This window comes from Leuciscus leuciscus (genome assembly GCF_965113295.1).
Source record: "Leuciscus leuciscus genome assembly, contig: HAP1_SCAFFOLD_381, whole genome shotgun sequence".
In the NCBI taxonomy this organism is placed as follows: Eukaryota; Metazoa; Chordata; class Actinopteri; order Cypriniformes; family Leuciscidae; genus Leuciscus; species Leuciscus leuciscus.
Genome location: NW_028118358.1, coordinates 1 through 15,190, shown reverse-complemented (window position 1 = coordinate 15,190; position 15,190 = coordinate 1). Strand labels below are relative to the sequence as shown.

The 15,190-nt window shown below is 39.1% G+C and overlaps 1 protein-coding gene across 1 annotated transcript in view; it reads right to left on the bottom strand.

Annotated features, from left to right (window-relative positions):
- The window catches only part of LOC309491597 (uncharacterized protein), a 38,224-nt gene extending 23,053 nt beyond the window's left edge, over window positions 1–15,171 (bottom strand). The window contains exon 1 of the mRNA XM_082190662.1: window positions 15,053–15,171. The gene's annotated coding sequence lies outside the window, so the exon portion shown is untranslated. The remainder of the gene's footprint in view (window positions 1–15,052) is intronic.
- Between the last annotated feature and the right edge of the window lie 19 nt (window positions 15,172–15,190).

The following is a 15,190-nucleotide window of genomic DNA, read 5'->3' as shown; positions in this document are numbered from 1 at the left end:
ATGAAATATAGTTGTTTTTAAGTGACCCAATACAGTGTCCTCAGGGTATTTTTTATGTGGCTTTTTTTCATTGACACTTTTTTTTCCCCATCACATCACTAACACATTGTGTTGCTGTGTGTGTACCATGAAGCTTTTATTAAGCTACTAAGTTTGTGCTTGTGAAACCACAAATTCACAACCTCAAGAAGTGTTGCACTGACAGATGCGTCAAGATCACACTTCATTTATATAAACACAGCAAAAACTCCACTGTTAAATTAACTCTCCTGGGAATTTATTTTATACCACACTCAAAAGTGTTAAAATAAGGGTGCATTAAAAAGTCAAGGGTCAAAAGCCCAACTGTGGCAATCAGTGATTCTGCTTGTTAACATCAGGTGTCTTCAATAATTGTCAATTATCACTCAATTAATCACTGAATAATTAATTATAATTTAATTATATCTTAATTATAACTTTAACACTGCTTCACTGTTATTTTAACTCTTAGGGGCTGTTTACACAACACCGTTTTCAACGTTACACTTTATACGTTAATTTACACAACAGTGGTGTTTTGGGGCCTGATAATGCAAAAGTTTGAAAACGGGTTTCAAAGTGCACGTTTTTGAAAACGGTCTCCTCGTAAACAATCAAAATGTGAATCTCTGAAGACGATGAGGTCATGCACATGCGTATTACGTGTTCAGCCTATAGTGTTTCATCGCCATCTGATGGCCTGGCAGCAGAATACGTGTGAATGGGGATCTTTTTGACAACGGTGTCGTCTGTACGCTGAAAACTCAAAGGAAAGACTTCTCTGTTTTAAGCATAACTGGGCTGTAACAACCAGACAAGAGAAAAGGTGATCAGGGGATGTTGGTTATGTTTCGACATAAACTAATTTATAGTCTCTATCTCTGTAGCGCCTCTGAGTGTGTCTATGCGTGCCACAGCCGCGTGTCTCACTCTCCTGCTGGAGAAAGCACAGTGCTTAAGGGTCTGCAACTGAAAAAGATGTCTCTCCCCTGTGGCTATCAGGGACAATTATTGAGCATATCACTCTCTAAAGAGCATCTTTAGCCAGTGGTTGTTTTACAGCCCCGCGCCAATGTGCGTGTCACTTGCCAGGGCTGTGCCCACGCAAGCCCATTCATCAAGGATGAACATTCATGGCAAAGCGCAAGTCTCGTCTCTCTACGCTCGCATTCTGCAGCTCAGCAGCGACCCAGGCCCCGAAGCAAAGCCGTAAGCCGCGCCTCCGCCCAGCCAAACACTACTCCTATGAACACCAGTCCCCAACCTAGCATGGCGAGTTGTCGACCTAGCGGGGCCGAGGCTTGGAAAGCTATCCCCGGTGTGAAATGGGTTCTGGACATGATGACATGAGGTTACTCGCTCCAATTCACTCACAGACCACCCCGCTTCGTGGACATAGTCAATGCTTCAGTGAAGAGCAACGTGGCTCACGTCCTCCGCACTGAAGAACTGAGCTTACTGGCGAAAATGCTGTCAGGCTTCTATGGCCATTACTTCCTCGTTCCCAAGAAGGATGGCGGCATCAGGCCAATCCCAGACCTCAGACATCTGAACCATGCCCTCACGAAATGGCTGTTCAAGATGCTAACTTTGAAATGAATCCTCATGCTAGTATGCCCAGGGGCTTGTTTTTTCTCAGTGGATCTGAAAGATGCATACTTTCATATCCAGATTGCCCCCCTTCACAAACCGTTCTTGAGGTTTGCATTTCGAATGGGTTGCATACCAGTATACAGTCCTACCATTGGACTGTCTCTGGCACCACGCATGTTTAAGAAGTGCATGGGTGCAGTGTTTTTCCCCTGAGACAGAAGGGAATGCACATCCTCAACTACCTCGATGACTGGCTCATTCTGGCCCAGTCAGAGGCGGAATTAAACTCTCTCAGATCTGTGCTCCTCAGCCATTTGGGATGCCTAGGATCAACGTAGCCAAGAGCTCACTGCTCCCCAGTCAGAGAATCTCTTCCTGGGTTCAATAATAGACTTTGGCTGAAGGATTGTCTGACACCCGAGCGCGCTCAGACTGTTCAACGGCTTTTGACTTCGTTCAGAGTAGGGGCCCGCTGCCCTCTCAGAACCTTCAAAGGATGCTAGGCCTCATGGCCTCGACATCAACAGTCTTTCTGCTGGCTCTGCTGCATTGCGCCCCCTGCAGTACTGTCTGATACCCCAACATTCTATAGTGTTCCTGCTAGAAAAGTTGTTTGTCCATGATAAATCTGTGATATTACTTGCGTACTAGTCATAATCCGAAGATATAGTACACATGCAAGACAAGGCTTTAATGGTGACATGCACATTTAAAAACATGTGTGGTAAATACAAGGTATTAAAAATACAAGGTAAGTTGCTACAGTCAGTCATGTTATGTGACATCAAATACACTTGTTGTATTACATTTTAACATTTATTCACAACACATACTGTACCATGACTGTTCACAGACATCTCTATACCCTACAAACTAGGGTAAAAGCACAATAACACAAATAATGGAATGGCAACTGTTTGCTATGTGCATTCCCTGATGTGGACTAGCAACAAACTCTCAAATGACCGAAAACCTAGCAGTCTTGACATGTACAAATTAGTACAAATGTACAAATTGACATGTACAAATTAAACTAATAAAAGTATTGTCTACATATTGTAGGCTGAGATGGGAGAAGTGAAATCAGCAATTGATTTCTTTTTGTGTGTGATAAAAGTCATGAATTTAGAGAGCATGCTAAAATACCATGTAAAAACTTTACAAAACAACAATCTCAAAACTACAATACCAAGGTTTTTTCCTGGGTCAGAAATGGTCTTCGGTGGAGGCATAGGCGTAATTTGCGGGTGGGACGGGTGGGATATGTCCCCACCACTTTTTGCCAGGGTCCATTTTGTCCCCACCACTTTGTAAAATTTGTATGTAACAATACAAATAAATAAAACATCTCCAGTTAACTAGAAGAGCATTCATTTAGTTCGTCTGTTGAATAAGAGGCGATCTAGCGCTAAAATGTGTTGTTTTTGAAATCAAGTGATCAAAGTGCTTGTTGCCGCTGATATCAGTGGAGCGGATACAGTGTGTTCTCTTGTCTCTTGTCTTCACACGGACCCGCGCTTCAATCTATCGCTTAATGCTGTTGCGGAGACTCTCTATTCGTTCTGGTAAAATCACAAAACAAAATGCACACAAACGCATCCGTGCTTAATATACAACCACTGATGAACATGGTTTTGATAAAAAAAAAAAATATTAAAAAAATATACGAATGGGGATTAGAACCCGTAACCTCTGACACGCTTGGCAAAAGTTCTACCACTGGACCATTAAAGTACACATTTAAAATATTCGGATCTATGTATTTATTCAGGTTAAAATTCTCTGCACTGACAACATATATTAGATCTCATTAAATGACAAATCAAACCCAATGTACTATTTAAATAATAGACAAAAGACCTCTCTGGAAATTAACATTTGAACTAGCCCTCGTGCACTATCGAGACAAAAGTCTCACCTCCGAGTCATCCTAATCTACATCTCTTTCCCCCTTTTCTCAGCCCCTCTCTCTCATGCTCAGATCACCTGAATTCACCCAAGAAAATTTATAGTTTAATGTGAATGATTATCATCGAGTTATTATTATATATATTTAGTATCATTTGAAATGTCTCATTGTGACTGGTACAAATGTCTCATTTCAAAATAAGTAAAACAAAAGGTAATAAGGTTTTTAAGAGTTTAGGGATAACTGACACACAAAGGAAGGTGGTTTGGCAAATGGTCTCCTACCCCCATTTCTTTTGTTAGTACATGTTTCCATGTGAAAGAGGTCTGTCTATATAATGAAATGTAGCAAAGGGTTCGGGGCCTTTCTGTACCTCAGATTAGCCCATGTATATCTTAATGTTGGGTTGCATCTCTTCTCTCTATTTCAAAGCATTTGATGTTTTGTATCGATTATCTTTGAACTGATTATGAAATTGCCATGATACATTTACCTGACATAATAAATTGTTACATTTGATTATTCTAACCGACTTTGACATTATTTTCATTTAAGAGTTAAAAGGAATAGTCAAACATTCGCTCACATTTAATGATGCACAGATATCATTAAAACCTTTTCATTTATGGAGTCAGATGAAATAACGAGAGAATACATATTCAAGTGTATTGCATTTAATCAAAAAATACTTTGCCTCGAGAAAAGGACAGTAACACGTAAAGACCTTCCACGCTGGTCGGATGCAAGTTTTGGGTCGATCGAGCGCAAACTTACACTACCATCTCTCAGGACCTGAAGTGGGACAATCACATTGACTCCACTGTCAAAAAGGCCCACCTGAAGAAGTTCAACCTGTCACAGGAGCTGCTGATACAAGTATACTCTGCAGTCACTGAATCCTCTGCACTTCTAGAACTGTCTGGTTCAGCTCAGCTATCAGATCTCAGAAGACTACAGTGGATAGTCTGCTGAGAGAATCACTGGTACACCCTTCCCCACTCTCCAAGAACTGTCCTCATCCAGAGTGAGTAAAGAGCTGGCAGAATCACCCTGGACCCCTCACACCCAGGGGTCTAATGTTTGGAATTAACTCTTTCCCTACCATTAACAAATTTCCGTGATGTATGAGACTTATGCTGCGTTCCAATTCGCCTACTTATACTACGCCCTTAAAAATATGTGCTCCTTTTGTGAAGAAAAAGTGTGTAGCAAAAGAGTAGACCAGCGCCACTTCCTCTTTGAACTGTTGTGGTCTGGTCGGCTCTACAGAGCTCTGAGCACCAGAACGGCCAGGCACAGGAACAGTTTCTTCCCTCAGGCAATCCACCTCATGAACAGTTAATGCCTGCACTTAGCAATAAACATGTGCAATATTTAAACACAATTTAAACATTTATTTATTTAATACACCAGGCTTCTTATTTACATGTGCTTGCATTTGTTCACACATACCTTTACATACCATCTATTATCAAATTTTTTTTATATATTTTTTATTTTTATATTGTGTATTTTACTAATTATATTTTTTATTATTTTTATTATCTGTGTCCTGCCACTGTTATTCTGTTTGTACAGTGGAAGCTTCTGTCACCAAAACAAATTCCTTGTATGTGCAAACATACCTGTCAATAAATCAATAAAGCTCTTTCTGATTCTGACAACAAACTGTACAAGACATGTATCAAAATGTCATAAACTGACAAATCTATTTAAAGAGGTTTTTTATTAAAATATTAAAGATAATATGTGTGATGATAAACCAGTCTGTGTGAGCCAGTCCAGTGGATCTCGCGGTCCAGAGTTGAGGACCCCTGCTATAGGCGCATACTCGCACGCGCTTAGAGCTTGAGTTAATTGCACGTAGAAAAGGAAGTTAAGGCGAGACACGGCAGGCAAAAACATCGATTTTTCATTTTTCATTCCGAGTTTACTCCTTCAATATGTATTATTTCAAGCTGCTATAAAGAAAACGCTGAAAATATACATTACAATGTTTATTTTATTACATTTTGTTTACTTGCGGCAGTAAGTTTCTCCCGAATTTACCAGGAAGTTAGTATTCCATCGCGACATGCCGAGCTCCGTCTGTTCACTGAAGTCTGTCATGTCCGGGATCGTTGTAAAGCTCTGATTCTCATGCACAACGCTATGTATACCAAATATGGGCATTTCCTTTCTATCAGTAACCAATCGTGAATGTCCAAAGGGGGATTTAAAGCTAACGACGAAATCTCATTTAGAGCTATTTAAATCTTTAACTGCCGTTTTCTCAAAATAATTTTTTTGCGTTTTTTTGTCATTCTCCAGTAGAAACATCTCAGCCTATGTAGCACCTATGTACACCAAACTTTCCAGTTATACACTTAGCAGTATTCTGAAGATCTGTTCAGAGGGATTTGTTAATAAATCATTCCTGGCCTGATTTATGTGACATTTTAATAAAAAAAAAAATCGAAAAATCGATATTTTAAGGCTATGGACAGTATATTTTGATTTCCTAGGTAATGAAAGCATATATCCTGAAATCCCTCTGAACATCTTTTGTCATCTTGTGTGTAATCAAAATGAAAAAATTATTTTGTGTCTGGCTTTATCATATTTTCAGATATATCTACTGAAAAAATATGTAAAATTGCACATATTTAATGAGATAATACCTAATTTGCATAATTAAACATAAAAACTTCAAAAACTTGTTAAACATTTTTTGTATGAACTTGTGTAAGTAATGAACTGAGGAAGTTTCATGGTGATATCTATTATTTTAAATTTTTACCCTATTCACCTGTAGTGTCTCGCCTTAAGGAACGACCTCGATCCATCAGGAAACGCCACATGGGTCGCTGCATTAGGTAGGCTATAGCGTTGCCGTCAGACTAAATTCAGTTATATTTAGACTTTATATTTAGACTATAGACTTTATTCACGAGTTCACACATTAATTGCGGGTGCAAAAGTGATGTTGATTCAATGCAGTTAACATTGACACATTAACATTGATTTAACATTGTTTGGATGGTTGCTTGCTATCTGGGACCCTCATCAAACACAGCTAATCAATGTCTCCAGGATTACTAGAAAGCTACAGGCAGGAGAGTTTATCAGGGTTGGAGATAAACACTGCAGTTTACCCATTCCTGGCTAAAACCTTTGCTTGATGAAAAGTTTTGAATGCATGTGATAGTGATATGCAATAGTTTGGCCACACCCACTATACACTCCTGCCAATCGGACGGATAACAGCTCCAAACCCTAAAAGCTCAACATTTCACAACTCCACGAAAATGTTTTCTGGACGTATCCATGCACAAGAGACACAAGCATCACAGATCAGAACACAACATGATGATTATATCATTATCGTCATCATCAAGAAGATGACATCATCTGATCACATTTCCTCTTACTGTTCTTGCCATAACACACAGTTCCAGCAGCCAGAGAAAAACTAACATTAAAACATCAAGAGTCAAACTGACCAACTAAAGCAAACACTGATCACCATAATGATGACATCAAACCATTATTATCAACTATTATTATTAATAAATCATCAACATCTAAACCTGTTAATTCTGTTCATCTCAATAAGAACTTTTCCACACATATGATAGAAATAAAGTAAATTTGGTTAGTAATAAGTGAAGCTGGTAATGCTGTTTGTGGAGTTGTTTAATGAAGTTGGAGCCTGACATCAAATGTTTAGGCCGGCGACACACTGGCTACACACGTGGCGTTTCTGTTGCGTGAGCGTGGCGTTTTCTATGTCTTTGCACACCAGAAACGTGTCTGACGCGGCGCTGCTGCTGCTAGGTGACGATACAGCAAAGACAATGTCTGCAGTTTTGACGGCAAAATAGGCTACAGAATATTTCAATATTTGAAAATCGATAAGTATTTATTTATTTATTTTTGTATCACGTGAAAAATAGGTGTCGGTTCTATTTCTAGCATGCATGCGTTTTCTTCAGCACTTCCGCACCTGAGACGTGCGTGTCACGAAGCCAGTGTGTAGCCGGCCTAACACATCAACCCAATTTTCTTTTTTAATCAAAATTTGACCATAACACACAGTTCCAGCAGCCAGAGAAAAACTAACATTAAAACATCAAGAGTCAAACTGACCAACTAAAGCAAACACTGATCACCATAATGATGACATCAAACCAAACTATTATTATTAATAAATCATCAACATCTAAACCTCTGTTAATCTCAATAAGGACTTTTGTACATATATGACAGAAGTAAATCAGGGCCCGGTTCCCCGATAACGCTCACTCTTAGCGCGCTAAGAAGACTCGAAAGATATTTACATTTTACATTTACATTTATTCATTTAGCTGACGCTTTTATACAAAGCGACTTACAATTGCTATATATGTCAGAGGTCGCACGCCTCTGGAGCAACTAGGGGTTAAGTGTCTTGCTCAGGGACACATTGGTGTCTCACAGTGGATTCGAACCCGGGTCTCTCACACCAAAGGCATGTGTCTTATCCATTGCGCCACCACCACCCCCCCGGTTGGTAATATATCTTACCAAAGTTGTTTATGTTCCTAAGTGTATTCCCCGAACCATACCTTAGGAAGGTGCTTAAGATATACCTTCTTACGTGCGACGTTACCCGGTGCTGTCCGTGGCGATGCTGCTGAATTGGTTGATATCGATGGCTCGAGAATCAATTATTCTCTCGTGCAGGGGCTGTTTATGTGAGAAAGCGGTGTTCTTTATAAAAGAAGCACTTCAGAAATAGTTGAAATTGCATTTATTAGGACTCATGGGATATTATAAAAAATAATCCAAACTATAATAGCTTATAATAGCCTAGCCTACATATTTTTAAATTGTATCATATATTGCTGCCATAATAACCATTTCGAATTTGTACGTGCTTTCTTCTTCAGGTGGAGCTGCGATGAAATATTGTTCTTGGAAATACTTTCCAGCATTTCAGTAATAAAAGTGTAGGCCTACATCTCGGTGCTCGGCAGTGATCAAAAAGGATTTAAACAGTGGATTTTGAATCTCTTCTTGGAAACTCAGATGTGGATTCATACGGCAATTAAATCACCACATGACCTGTTTGTCAAGTCAAGTCAAGTCAAGTTTATTTGTATAGCGCTTTTCACAATACAGATTGTATCAAAGCAGCTTCACAGTATTAAATTAAAATAATACAACAAAGTTTGTTTCAAGAGGAATTTATTGATTGATAAAATTAAATTAAATATCCCCAAAATATCCCCAACTGAGCAAGCCAAAGGCAACAGTGACAAGGAACCGAAAAACTCCATCAAGTGACCTAATGGTGTCCTAAAACTCCATCAGGTGACCTAATGGAGAAAAAAAAAACCTTGGGAGAACCCAGGCTCAGTCGGGGGCCAGTTCTCCTCTGGCATTTATGAGCTAGAGGCCGGATTGTAGTTTGAACTGTAGGATTATATGAATGCCTGGCTGAAGAGATGTGACTTTAATCTAGTTTTAAACTGGGAGAGCGAGTCTGAGCAACGAACAGTATCAGGAAGACTATTCCAGAGTTTTGGAGCCAAATGTGAAAATGCTCTCCCTCCTTTGGTGGTTCTGGATATCCTAGGTATGACCAAAAGCCTTGAATTTAGTGATCTTAAAGAGCGCGATGGATTATAGGGCGATAGAAGATCCGTTAAATAGACTGGAGCTAAGCCGTTTAGGGCTTTATAAGTCAGTAGCAATATCTTATAATTAATACGGAGCTTTATAGGTAACCAATGCAGTGATGATAAAATCGGTGTTATATGATCATATTTTCTTGATCTCGTAAGAACTCTAGCGGCGGCATTTTGGACTAACTGTAGCTTGTTTATTGAGGATGCAGGATAACCAGCTAATAAAGCATTACAGTAATCCAGTCTCGAGGTCATGAATGCATGAACTAACTTTTCTGCATCAGAAACTGATAGCATATTACGTAGCTTAGCAATGTTTCTAAGGTGGAAAAAGGCTGTTTTTGTAACATATGAAATATGATTTTCAAAAGACAGGTTGCAATCGAGTATAACACCCAGGTCTTTTACTGTAGAGGATAAAGTAACAGGACATCCTATGATGTTAAAGTTGCATTGTGCGAGGTTTTGTGGGCGGTTTTTTGAACCGATAAGTATTACCTCTGTCTTGTCTGGATTTAATAAAAGAAAATTACGCGTCATCCAATCTTTTATATCTTTAACACACTCTGTCAATTTGGAAAATTTAGCGTTTTCATTCGGCCGTGATGAAATATATATTTGAGTGTCATCAGCATAACAATGGAAACTAATTCCATGTTTCCTTATAATATTTCCAAGTGGCATCATATATATTGAAAATAACAGAGGGCCTAACACAGATCCCTGCGGCACTCCATAGTTTACTGGAGTTATGATCGATTTTTTCTCCATTTAAATAGACAAAATGGTAGCGGTCAGATAGATATGATTTGAACCAGCTTAGTGCTTGTCCTTGAACACCAGTATAATTTTGTAGTCGATCTAAGAGTAATGTGTGATCTATAGTATCGAACGCAGCACTAAGATCAAGTAAAACTAGTATTGAGATACAGCCTTGGTCAGAAGCTAAAAGTAAATCATTTGTGATTTTAACGAGCGCAGTTTCAGTGCTATGATGCGGTCTGAATCCAGACTGAAACTTTTCATAGATATAATTTTGTTGCAAGAAAGAGCCCATTTGAGCGGACACCACTTTTTCTAATATTTTAGACATAAATGGAAGATTTGAAATGGGTCTATAATTTGCTAGATTATTATGATCTAATTGTGGTTTCTTAATGAGAGGTTTTATAACTGCCAGTTTAAATGTTCTTGGAACATGACCTAAAGATAAAGATGAGTTAATAATATTGAGGAGAGGCTCTTCCACTACAGGTAACACTTCTTTCAGTAGTTTAGTTGGTATAGGATCTAATAAACATGTTGTTGTTTTAGATGAAGTGATAAGTTTATTTAACTCTTTTTGTTCTATAGTTGTAAAGCACTGTAATTGTTCTTGCGGGGTGATAATTGAAGCTGAATTATAAGGCGCAATTAAAGATTGAACGTTTACAATTGTGGTTCTGATGCTTTCTATTTTCTCAGTGAAGAAGTTCATGAAATCATTACTACTGAACTGTAATGGGATATTTTGTTCGGGTGACGTCTGTTTATTTGTTAGTCTAGCCACGGTGTTAAATAAAAACCTTGGATTGTTTTGGTTGTTTTCTATTAGTTTGCGGAGGTGCTCAGCCCTGGCCGCTTTTAGGGCCTTTTTATAACGTATAACCCGTTTTCTGAGTAACATTTAGAATATCTCTATAAATGGTTGCAACACCTCCGCCACGACCAATCAGACAGGGCTCATGCTTATAACAGTATCCAGGAGGAGTAGACTCATTAATACCGAAATAATAATTTGGTTTAAGCCAGGTTTCAGTAAGGCAAAGTACATCGAAGCTATTATCTGTGACTATTTCATTTACAATAACTGCCTTAGGTGTGAGTGATCTAATGTTTAGAAGACCTAGCTTTAGAAATAGTTTTTGTTTACTAATAGCAACATTTTCTGTTTTAATAACAATAAGATTTTTCCTAGATCCTGCAGTAGATTTATTATTTGATCTCACTAAACGAGGAATAGACACGGTTTCTATGCAATGTTCTACACTAGTATTTATATCAGTTGAATTGGTGCAGCAGAGACTATGATTTGGACTTTTGGTTACTAGTCAAAGGGTATTTAACATTTTGGAGATGTTATCTGACAGAAGATCCGCTCCGAATCTGCTTGGGTGTAAGCCATCAGCACGGAAAAGCCTAGGCCGCTCCCAAAACAGATTCCAATTATTTACAAAGAGCAGTTTCTGCTCATTGCACCATGACATTAACCATTCATTTAGCGCAAATAATCTGCTGAACTTTTCATGCCCTAATCGGTACATGGGAAGCGGTCCTGACACAATGATCGTTGTTTCAGGCGATGTGCTGCGTACCGTATCGATCAGATTCCTGAAGTCTTTCTTCAGAATCTCCGTCTGGCGCAGCCTGATGTCATTCACTCCCGCGTGCAGGACCACAGTTCCGACGCGCTCGTCACCGTTCAGGATCTCGGGAACGCAAGCAGCGATTTCAGAAACACGAGCACCAGGAAAGCAGTGACTGTGCACCTTACTTTTACCTAACGTAGCGTGTACGTGCCGAACGATGGAATCGCCGATGACCGATGCTGAGGAACGCACGGAGTAGACGCGGTCGGAGTCAGCGGGTTAGTAACGTTAAACACTGATTTGTGTGCATCGGCACGTGATGTTTCAAGAGCCAAACACCGGTCTCTCAGCTCGGCCTGTCTCAATAAAAGGTTGTGGATCTGTTTCTCAACAGCTTCCAGCTCAGACTGCAGTGCGTGCAGCTCAAATGTGTCCTCACCTGCACCAAAAGGTAGACTACTTACATCTGATATATTCGCCATTTTAACAGATGGACAGTGAGTTAGCAACGAAGCTACCAGTGATGCTATCAATATTAATACTAATTTATGACTGAAGTCTTGGATATAATCCGTTTATTTTATTTAATTTTTTTATAAAAATTTTTTTTTAGTGGTAGGGGTGTAGAGTAGACGCACGATAGGCGAAAAAAAAGAAGTTTGTTTGTAAGTGAGTGTGGAGAAGACGCGTTCAGCCGTGATCCACGGACGTACCTTTAAGAGTATCCAGCGTTGGATCACTAATAGGCTTGAGACGCGTCTGCTCAACAGTCCGCGTTGTAACTATGAGGTTTGAGCAGTAGTGCTTCTCAGTGAGGAAAAGTAGAAAATGTTCGTTGTAAGCGAGTTTAAAGAGAAAAATCAAGAATTATAAATCAAATCGATAGAGCTCCAAAAACAACAACGCATTCAGACGCGACGCATGATAATAACAGGACAAGACATTACTCACCGTGTTTGTTGAGTGTTTCTTACTCACCTGAGCTTTTATGAACTCAATGGCGCGAGCGCGCGAGAGAAAATAAATAAATAAAAATAGCTGAGCGCACGGGTGGCGCGTTAACAGGCTAGCCAATTACTAGCGTGTTGTGCTAGTAGTAACGGAAGCTAGCGATGTCAGGTTAATCTGAGATGTTGGGTAAGCTGTATTTAGTAGTAGTATAAACAACTAGAAATTGTAGTAAATGATGGTTCAAAACAAGGAAATACGAGGCTAAGACGGAGCTTACAGCACCGAAGCAAACACACTCACAGCAGGCAGCGAGGCAGACAGGAGCAATCGAGACAGGAGTCAAAAAACATTAGGTACTAATTTGGCCAGGGATTTTTACGCAGGTTGGGTGAGAAAAAACACTGATATTATGGATTCGGACGGCACTAAAATCACCGACTTACCCCTGTAAATGTTTAAAATACCGTACGAGCCCATGAGAAACAATATTAGCGTCCGAATAGAACTTAACTGACAGTAGCCTATGCTTTCATTGGCCTTTAAAAGCGCCTTTATTCTTTGCATGAAAACACTTGAATTAGCCTAATGGAACACTGTCTGGGTGTATTAAACCTTCAGAATTATATTCGTATAGACCTGCAACAGTGATAAGGTAAAGCTAAGAGTGGTCCAGACCAACCTTACGAAAGTGTGACTTACAGAAGATATACTTAGCGTACGAACGTGTCGGGAATCGTGCCATAACGTTAAGAGAGAGGTTAAGGAATAGGTTAAGAACTACTTAGCGATAAGAACGTTTTGGGGAACCGGGCCCTGTTTAGTAATAAGTGAAGCTGGTAATGCTGTTTGTGGAGTTGTTTAATGAAGTTGGAGCCTGACATCAAACAAATATTTAGACGTCAACCCAGTTTTCATTTTCAACAAAAATTTGACGTCTAAGCGATTTTGTAGTCCATGTCTAATAACATTTCTATCTGGGATGAGCTCATATTGTGATCATAGTATGATCTCAGTGAGTGCGCTGTGATGTTACACTTTTAGCTCACTGTGACATTGATGATCATATGGAGAGATCACTGTGAGATCAACGTGTTGACTGGGTGAGAGGGCCCAATCATAATTAATTAACTGTTAACTACTTACCAAATTCAGCTTATGATTTATTTTAAACTTAATATCAAATGCACATGATGTTCTAACACAACAAGTATTCAGCTCAGTTAAGTTGTTGTGTGACTTTTCCAGAAGTCAGAGAACAGAGGTGCCGTCAGGGTACTTCTTATTCCTTCTTAAAGAGGCAGTTTGATTTGGTTTATCCATAAATGTTAATGAATGCATTAACTATCAATCATGTACTAACATGTAGTTAAGGCTGCCGCTATTCATGCGTGAATCCATAATGACTCCATCGTAGTTCAGGATAACTCTTCAGTGGTTCATGATTAGTTAATGCTTTCAATTATCAGTAGTTCATGTTGAATTAAGTATTAATCCAGGTATTAGTACATATTCATATTCCCTTATTATAAAGTGTTACCCTTTTTCCTCACTTAATGCAAACAACACACTCTCCAGAATAAACTATTAGTCTTTATCAGAGAGCTGTTCAAATCACTGACACACTCTTGTAGAACTGAAATAATCTTGACTGTTTTTCTACCCCCTCTTTCCACCACAAGGACCATTTGGAGTTCCCAAAGACACAGATAGTGATCAAGGCCTGTAGGCCAAAATGTGTGTATTTTGGGGTCGATGAATTGTCACACCTTTAGTACAGTGGGGGAAGTTGTAATTATCTGATTGGTCAGTTTAAACGTCTCACAGTTGGGTTAAAGTCACATGGTCAGGAAAGGATAAAAAAAGATTGTAACTGTTGCTCTGTCTTTTTTTTATGCTCTGGCTCTCTTTCTTTACTTCCTCTTTCTCTCTCTCTCTCTCTCTCTCTCTCTCTCTCTCTCTCTCTCTCTCTCTCTCTCTCTCTCTCTCTCTCTCAGGAAACATTTACATGCTGGCTAAGATTAATGGTATAAGTTATCATCATCTCATACATCTATTTTGTAACTATTTTAAGTATAACTATAACCATATTTTGTCATTAAACCTTTTTCAATTACAAATAATGTGCTAAACAGTTTTGATTTGGTATTGACTTTGAAGTGCTACATATTGCAATACAATATCGTCACTCTCTATAGCAACGCTCTCCCACATATTAATCTATTGTAACTGCGCTTATTTCCATCGTTGGTATAAGTAGCAGTGGGTGGAATAGACAAGAAATGTACAGTTTTCTACCATCTTGCTGACAACTTTTCTTTAGTCATTCGGCAGTCTTGCAGCTTGAACCTCTGCAGGAAATCCACCCTTACACTCTTAATATGAAGATAATTCTTCATCATCAGATGTTTGAGTGACACTATGTCCAGTATCAGGAATAATACAGTATGATCTGTGTGTATCAATACACAACTCTGAGATCACAACGTGAATGTGTGCAAGAATAAACTGAGCATGTTCAAATGAACTCTTTCCAGACTAATTCCACTAAATGCCTTTAGAGAAAATACAGATTTCTTTACCTGTGAGAAGTGAAGAGAGAATGATCAGTCCCAGCAGACACAGATCACACTTATCAGACATTTTGTGTTTCTGTCAGTCTTCCTCTTCATTATATATAGTTACAGCTCTTCCTTTAAACATCATCAGCTCCTCCTCTG